Raw genomic sequence first — 7827 nt, forward strand, 5'->3', positions numbered from 1 at the left:
TTTTTTGTAGTGTGACTTGAAATCTAGGAAGGTGATCTCTGCAGCAGATTTTGTTTTAGCTTGGGGTCGTGTTTTTTATTTTGTTGTTTTAGCAATTCTAATTTGGGGGAAGTGGTTTTTTTTTGTTCCAGTGCCTCCATGTGAAGCTAAAAGTTATTCTTTCAAAATATAGGCATAATTTTGTTGGGATTTTGGTGTGAATCCCCGCCCTATTTTCTTTATTGCTATATGAATTTCCCTATCAAACATGCTATGAGCATAGTATCGTTTTTCTCATAATTCAGAGCAAGTACAACTCACCAGTTTCTAAATCAGTGAGACACGTACAGATGTGTACTTACAGCCTGCAAAACTGTGAGATACATTCATGTCTCTTCCTTATACAGTATCATACATCAGGGCTTTTGCAATATCTATAGAAAATAAAATAATTTCAACTTATTCTGCCAAGTTCATAGTACTATAAAATATTGGTAATAATATTTGTAATTTGCATTAAATACTAAAGGAGATCTCATATTTCTTATAATCAAATATCCAACCACAAATATTGAAGATCAATAACATTATTGATGATTACTAATATCACAAATATAATGATCAAATATTTAAATACAATTTTAAATCAATGTCATTTAAAATGTGGGATTAAAAATTCATTTAGCTATTTCTTATATGTGATAGTGTAGTATATTAGTGGCTAAAAGGAAAAAAAAGACACAAGAAAGAGTAGATGGGCATTCTAGGGAATTTCCAACTAAGTGAAAATGGCAACAGATGTAAGAGTTCAAGATGCTCTCTGAAATTGTGGATCATTAGATCTGAGGATGTATAACCTCAAAGATTTACACACACACACACACACACACACACACACACACACACAAATAAGACTTGATAACAGAAACCAGAGATAAATAATCTGGCACATGGACACAGAATGAATTAACGTGCAACCTCTCATCTACATAATTTATTCTAAGATCTAGGAAGAAAGGAGTTATTAATATAAAATCCATTGTTAAATCATAGGAAGAGCTCAAGCTCATATTTCTTTCTAAATTACAGTAATTTGCTACCATCCACAAAAATATCAAGTAAAAAAAAAGAAACGAAACAAACAAATAAACAAGATCCCAGTAGTTATCTGTGACTCTCTAGAAATGTAAATATCTGTGGTTGTAGAATTCATTCCAGGAACAATTTTTTCCATTGTGTTGTAGTTATAACATTCTCTGAATTTGGCTCTACCTAAAGGAACCAGCCCATTGCTTTTACACACCTGTGATTCACTTAACAAGCACACTGAGCTTTCTGAGAAGCTGTGTGCCCTTAAATAAGCTACCGCTTCTTCCCAGTCTAACTTATTAGTGACCTGTATTCATTCTGCCTGCTGAGGCACTGTATGTATTCAGTCTCTACTTCTTGTATTTTTCTTTTTTTAATTGGATATTGTATGTATTTACATTTCAAATGTTATCCCATTTCTAGGTTTTCCTCCGGAAACACCCTATCACATCCTCCCTCCCATTGCTTCTGTGAGGGTGCTCCCCTGCCCACTAACCCACTCCTATCTGCCCTCCCTGGCATTCTCCTACATTAGGGCATCAAGCCTTCACAGGACCAAGGACCTCTCTTCCCATTGATGCCCAACAAGGCCGTCCTCTGCTACATATGCAGCTGGAGCCATGGGTCACTCTATGTTTAATCTTTGGTTGGTGGTTTAGTGTCTGGGACTTCTGGGGAAGGGGAATCTGGTTGGTTGATATTGTTGTTCTTCCTAAGGGGCTTCAAATCCTTCAGCTCCTTCATTCCTTTCTCTAACTCCTCTATTGGGGACCAAGTGCTCAGTCCAATGGTTGTCTGCAAGCATCTACCACTGTACTTGTCAGGTTCTGGCAGAGCCTGTTAAGAGACAACTATATCAGGTTCCTGTCAGCAAGCACTTCTTGGCATCCTCAATAGTGTCTGTGACTGGTTTCTGTATATGGGATGAATCCTGAGTTGTAGCAGTCTCTGGATGACTTTTCTTTGAGACAATGATCCAAATTTTGTCTCTGTATTTCCTCTCATGAGTATTTTGTTCCTCCTTCTAAGAAGGACTAAAGCATCCACACTTTGGTATTATTTCTTGAGCTTCATGTGGACTGTGAATTGTATCTTGGGCAATCCAAGTTTTGGAACTAATATTCACTTATCAGTGAGTATACAGCATGTGTGTTACTTTGAGAATGGGTTACCTCATACAGGATGATATTTTCTAGTACCATCCATTTGCCTAAGAATTTCATAAATTCATTGTATTTAATAGCTGAGTATTAGTACTCCATTGTATAAATGTACCACATTTTCTGTGTCCATTCCTCTGTTGAAGGGTATCTGGGTTGTTTCCAGCTTCTGGCTATTATAAATAAGGCTGCTATGAACATAGTGGAGCATGTGTCCTTGTTATAAGATGGAGAATAATTGGGTATATGCCCAGGAGTTTTATAGCTGGGTCCTTAGTTTATACTATGTCCAATTTTCTGAGGAACAGACAGACTGATTTCCAGAGTGGTTGTACTAGCTTGCAATCCTACCAACAATGTAGGAGTATTCCTCTTTCTCCACATCCTCACCAGCATCTACTGTCACAGGAATTTTTGATCTTAGCCATTCTGACTGGTGTGAGGTGGTATCTCAGGGTTGTATTGATTTGCATTTTCCTGATGAATAAGGATGTTGAACATTTCTTTTTTCTTTTTTTCCTTTTTTTTATTTACATGTAAATTTCTCCATTCCCAGTTTCCCCTCCAAAAAACAAAGAAACAAAAAAAAAAACAACAAAAACAAACCCCTGTTGCCTCCCCCTTCTCCATGCCTGCCACCCCACCATCTCCCACTTTCTGGCCCTGGCATTCCCCTACACTGGGGCACAAAACCTTCACAGGGCCGAGGTCCTCTCCTCCTATTGATGTTCGAATTTGCAATCCTCTACTATACACATGCCTGAAAAATCAGACCCCTCTATGTGCAGTCCTTGGTTGGTGGTTGAGACCCTGGGAGATCTGAGGGTACTACTTTGTTCATATTGTTGTTCATCCTAAGGGGCTGCAAACCCCTCAGCTCCATTGGTCCTTTCTCTAACTCCTTCACTGGGGACCCTGTACTCAGTTCGATGGATGACTTTGAGCCTCTACATCTGTGTTAGTCAGGTACTGTCAGAGCCTCTCAGGAGATAGCTATATTTAGGCTGGCTTGCCCTTCCTTCAGTCTCTGCTCCATAGTTAATCTCTGCAACTCCTTCTGATAAGTGGTTATTAGCCCAGAAGTTTGGAATACAGGAAGAACAACCCACCTTCCACAAGGAACTCAAAAAGAAGGAGGACCAAAAGGTGGACATTTCATTCTTTCTTAAAAGGGGGGAACATTTCTTTAGGAGCTTCTTGGCTATTTGAGATTCCTCAGTTGAGAATTCTCTCCTTAGCTCTGTTCCCCATTTTTTAATAGGGTTACTTGATTCTATGGAGTATAACTTCTTGATTGTTTGTATATATTGGATATTAGCCCACTATTGAATGTAGTGTTGGTACCGATCTTTTCTCAATCTGTTGGTCAGTAATTTGTCCTATAGACAGTGTGTCCTTTGCCTTACAGAAGCCTTGCAATTTTATGAGGTCCCATTTGTCTATTTTGATCTCAGAGCATAAGCCCTTGGTGTTCTGTGCAGGAATTTTTCCCCTATGCCCATGTTCTTGAGGCTCTCACCCACTTTCTCTTCTATTAGTTTCAGTGACTCTGGTTTTAAGTAGAAGCCCCTGATCCACTTGGATTTGAGCTTTGTACAAGGAGATGAGAATGGATCAATGTGCATTCTTCCACATGCTGACCTCAAGTTGAACCAGCACTATTTGTTGAAAATGCTGTCTTTTTTCATCTGGATGGTTTTGCCTCCTTTGTCAAATATCAATTTACCATAGGTGTGTGGGTTCATTTCTCAGATTTCAATTTTATTCCATTGATCTACCTGCCTGTTTCTGTACCAATACCATACAGTTTTTATCACTATTGGTCTCTAATACAGCTTGATATCATGGATGGTGATTCCCTTAGAAGTTCTTTTATTGTTGAGAATAGTTTTTGCTATCCTGGGTTTTTTGTTATTCCAAATGTATTTGAAAATTGCTCTTTGTAACACCATGAATAATTGAGTTGGAATTTTGATGGGATTGCATTAAATCTGCAGATTGCTTTCAGTAAAATGGTCATTTTTTTACAATATTTATACTGTCAATCTCTGAGCATGAGAGATCTTTCCATTTTCGTAGATCTTCAAATTCTTCCTTCAGAAATGTAAAGTTCTTGTCATACAGATCTTTCACTTGTTTGGCTAGAGTCACACCAAGGTATTTTATGGTTTTTTGTCTATTGTAAAAGGATGTTTTTTCCCTAATTTCTTTCCCATCCTGTTTATCCTTTGAGTAAAGGAAGGCTACTGATATGTTTGTGTTAATCTTATATATAGCCACTTTGTTGAAGTTGTTCATCTATAGGAGCTCTGTGGTTGAATTTTTGTGGTGACTTAAGTATACTATCATATCAACTGCAAATAGTGATATTTCTACTTCTTCCTTTCCAATTGGTGTCCTTTTGACCTGTTTTTGTTTTCTAATTGCTCTTGCTAGGACGTCCAATACTAAACTGAACTATACTATAGTGAATGAGTGGATAGCCTTGTCTAGTCCCTGATTTTAGTGGAATTGCTTCAAGTTTCTCTCAGTTTAATTTGATGTTAGTACTGGTTTGCTGTACATTGCTTTTACTATGATCATGTATGGGCCTTGAATTTCTGATCCTGCAAAGACTGTTTAGATGGTTTATCTGATCATGATTTTACTTTGGTACCTAACATCTGCCTAGAAAAGTGTTCATTTCATTCATATTTTCCAGTTATGTTGAGTATAGGCTTTTTTAGTAGGATCTGATAATTTTTTTAATTTCCTCAGTTTCTGTTGTTATGTCTCCCTTTTCATTTCTGATTTTGTTCATTTGGAAACTGTCTCTGTGCCCTCTGTTTATTCTAGCTAAGGGTTTATCTATCTTGCTCATTTTCTCACAAAACTAGCTCCTGGTTTTGTTGATACTTCGTTGTTTTTGTTTCTACTTGGTTGATTTCAGCTCTCAGTTTGATTATTTCCTTCCGTTTACTACACTTGGCTGTATTTGCTTCTTTTTTGTTCTAGAGCTTTAAGATGTGCTGTCAAGTTGCTAATATAATCTCTCTCCAGTTTCTTTTTGGAGGCAGAGCTATGAGTTTTCATCTTAGGACTGCTTTCATTGTGTCCCATAAGACTGGGACACAATGAAGACTGTTATGGTTTCATTTCCATTAAACTCTAAAAAGTTTTTAATTTCTTTATTTCTTCCTTGACCAAGTTTTCATTGAGTAGAGTTGTGTTCAGCTTCTACGTGTATATGGGCTTTTTATTGTTTATGTTATAAGTGAGGACCAGCCTTAGACCGCGGTGATCTGATAGGCTGTAAGGAATTATTTCAATCTTCTTGTATCTGTTGAGGCTTGTTTTGTGACCAATTATATGATTAATTTTGGAGAAGGTACCATGAGGTGCTGAGAAGAAGGTATATTCTTTATTTTAAAATGAAATATTCTATAGATATCTGTTAGACCCATTTGGTTCTTCTCTTACTTTCACTGTGTCTTTGTTTAATTTCTGTTTGCATGATTTATCCATTAATGAGAGTGGGGTGTTGAAGTCTCCCACTATTATTATGTGAGGTACAATGTGTGCTTTGAGCTTTAGTAAATTTTCATTTATATATTTCAGTGCTCTTGAATTTAGAGCATAAATGTTCAGAATTGAGAGTTCCTCTTGGTTCATCTTTTCTTTGATGAGTATGAAATGTCCTTCCTTATCTTTTTTGATAAATTTGGTTGAATGTCGATTTTATTAGATATTAGAAGGGCTACTCCAGCTTGTTTCTTGGTACCATTTACTTGATTTTTTTCCTGCCTTTTACTCTGAGGTAGTGTCTGTCTTTTTCACTGAGGTGTGCCTCCTGTATGCAGCAAAATGCTGGGACCTCTTTATGTATCCAGTCTCTTAGTCTATGTCTTTGTATTGGGGAACTGAGTCCATTCATTTGAAGAGATACTATGGAAAAGTGATTGCTGCTTCCTGTTATTTTTGTTGTTAGAGGTGAAAATAAGTTTGTGTAGATATCTTCTTTTGGGTCTGTTGAACAAAGATTACCTTGTTGCTTTTTCTAGGATTTAGTTTTCCTCCTTGTGTTAGAGTTTTCCATCTATAATTCTTTTTAGGGCTAGATTTATGGAAAGATATTGTGTAAATTTGGTTTTGTCATGGAATATCTGTCTTGGTTTCTCCATCTATGATAGTTGATTACCTTTTTGGGTTAGGAGCTATTTGCATTTTGCATTTTCTTTGACTGTTGTGTCACTATTTTTTTTTTGATGTCTTCTGCTCCTGAGATTCTCTCTTCTATCTCTTCTATTCTGTTGGTGATGCTTGCATCTATGGTTCCTGATCTCTTTCCTAGGTTTTCTATCTCCAGGGTTGTCTCCTTTTGAGATTTCTTTATGTTTTTCTTTTACCATCTTTAGATCCTGGATGGTTTTGTTCAATTCCTTCACCTGTTTGGTTATGTTTTCTTATAATTCTTTAAGGGAATTTGTGTTTCCTCTTTAAGGGCTTCTACCTGTTTTTGTGCTGTATTCTCCTGTACTTCTTTAAAGGAGTTATTTATGTCCTTCTTACCAAGTATTTTATCACCAGTATGAGATACAATTTTAAATCAAAATCTTGCTTTTCTGGTTTAGTGGGGTATCCAGGACTTGCCATAGTGGGAGAACTGCATTCTGATGATGACATGTAGCCTTAGTTTCTGTTGCTTAGTTTCTTGCACTTGCCTCTTGCCATCTAGTTATCTCTGGTGTTTGTAAGTCCTATTGTCTCAAAGTAGAGCCTCTCACTCCAGTGAGCCTGTGAGCTTGTGATCTTAGGTGTGTCAGCACTCCTGAGAGACCAGTTCTCTCTGGGCTGGATTGGGATGTGGAGAGCTCTGTCACAGGGTTAGCTATCGGGCACTGATATTGGAATATGGAAACTAAATATTTTTAATGCAATTTGGTTAAAGTCAACTACATTTTTCCATAGACATTCTCATCAGCTGTTAAACACAAGGGAAGATCTGTACTCACTGAAGCTACAATATAAAGACTAAAAGAGACATAATAATATACTGTAGTTTTGCAGAAACACTAATGCTAAGCAACAAGAAATGTAAAGAATTAAGCAAACTAACAATAGTTTTTAACAAGTAAATTGAAATGAAAAACTATTAATTATATGACAAAGAATTAGTAATAAACATTTTAAAATTAGATACAGGATAAGACATATTGCCAAAATAAGGAAAATGATGCAGAGATAAAATAAGTTTATTAGAGAAGTACAAACCATACAATATCAATCAAAGTTTGCAAGTAATCAATTGCTAATGTCATATTATGAAATGTGTGAAAACTCCTAAAAATATTTGACAATGATCCAGCCATCCCAAATGATCTTCTAAATTTATATTTATAAATAATTTTTCAGGAACTCATTCATCTATTCTCTTTGGGAGTATAGGAACAAATACAAGGACATCACTGAGTACCAAATACCTTTGTAAGTATAACAATTGGAATAAAATAAAAGCCTGATATAGCTGTCCCCTGTGAGGCCTTGCCAGAGTCTGACAAATACAGAGGCAGCTGCTCGTTGCCAACCATTGGACTGAGCATGAGGTCCCCAGTGGAGGAGT

Source organism: Mastomys coucha, unplaced genomic scaffold, assembly GCF_008632895.1.
Source record: "Mastomys coucha isolate ucsf_1 unplaced genomic scaffold, UCSF_Mcou_1 pScaffold9, whole genome shotgun sequence".
NCBI classification, from domain to species: Eukaryota; Metazoa; Chordata; class Mammalia; order Rodentia; family Muridae; genus Mastomys; species Mastomys coucha.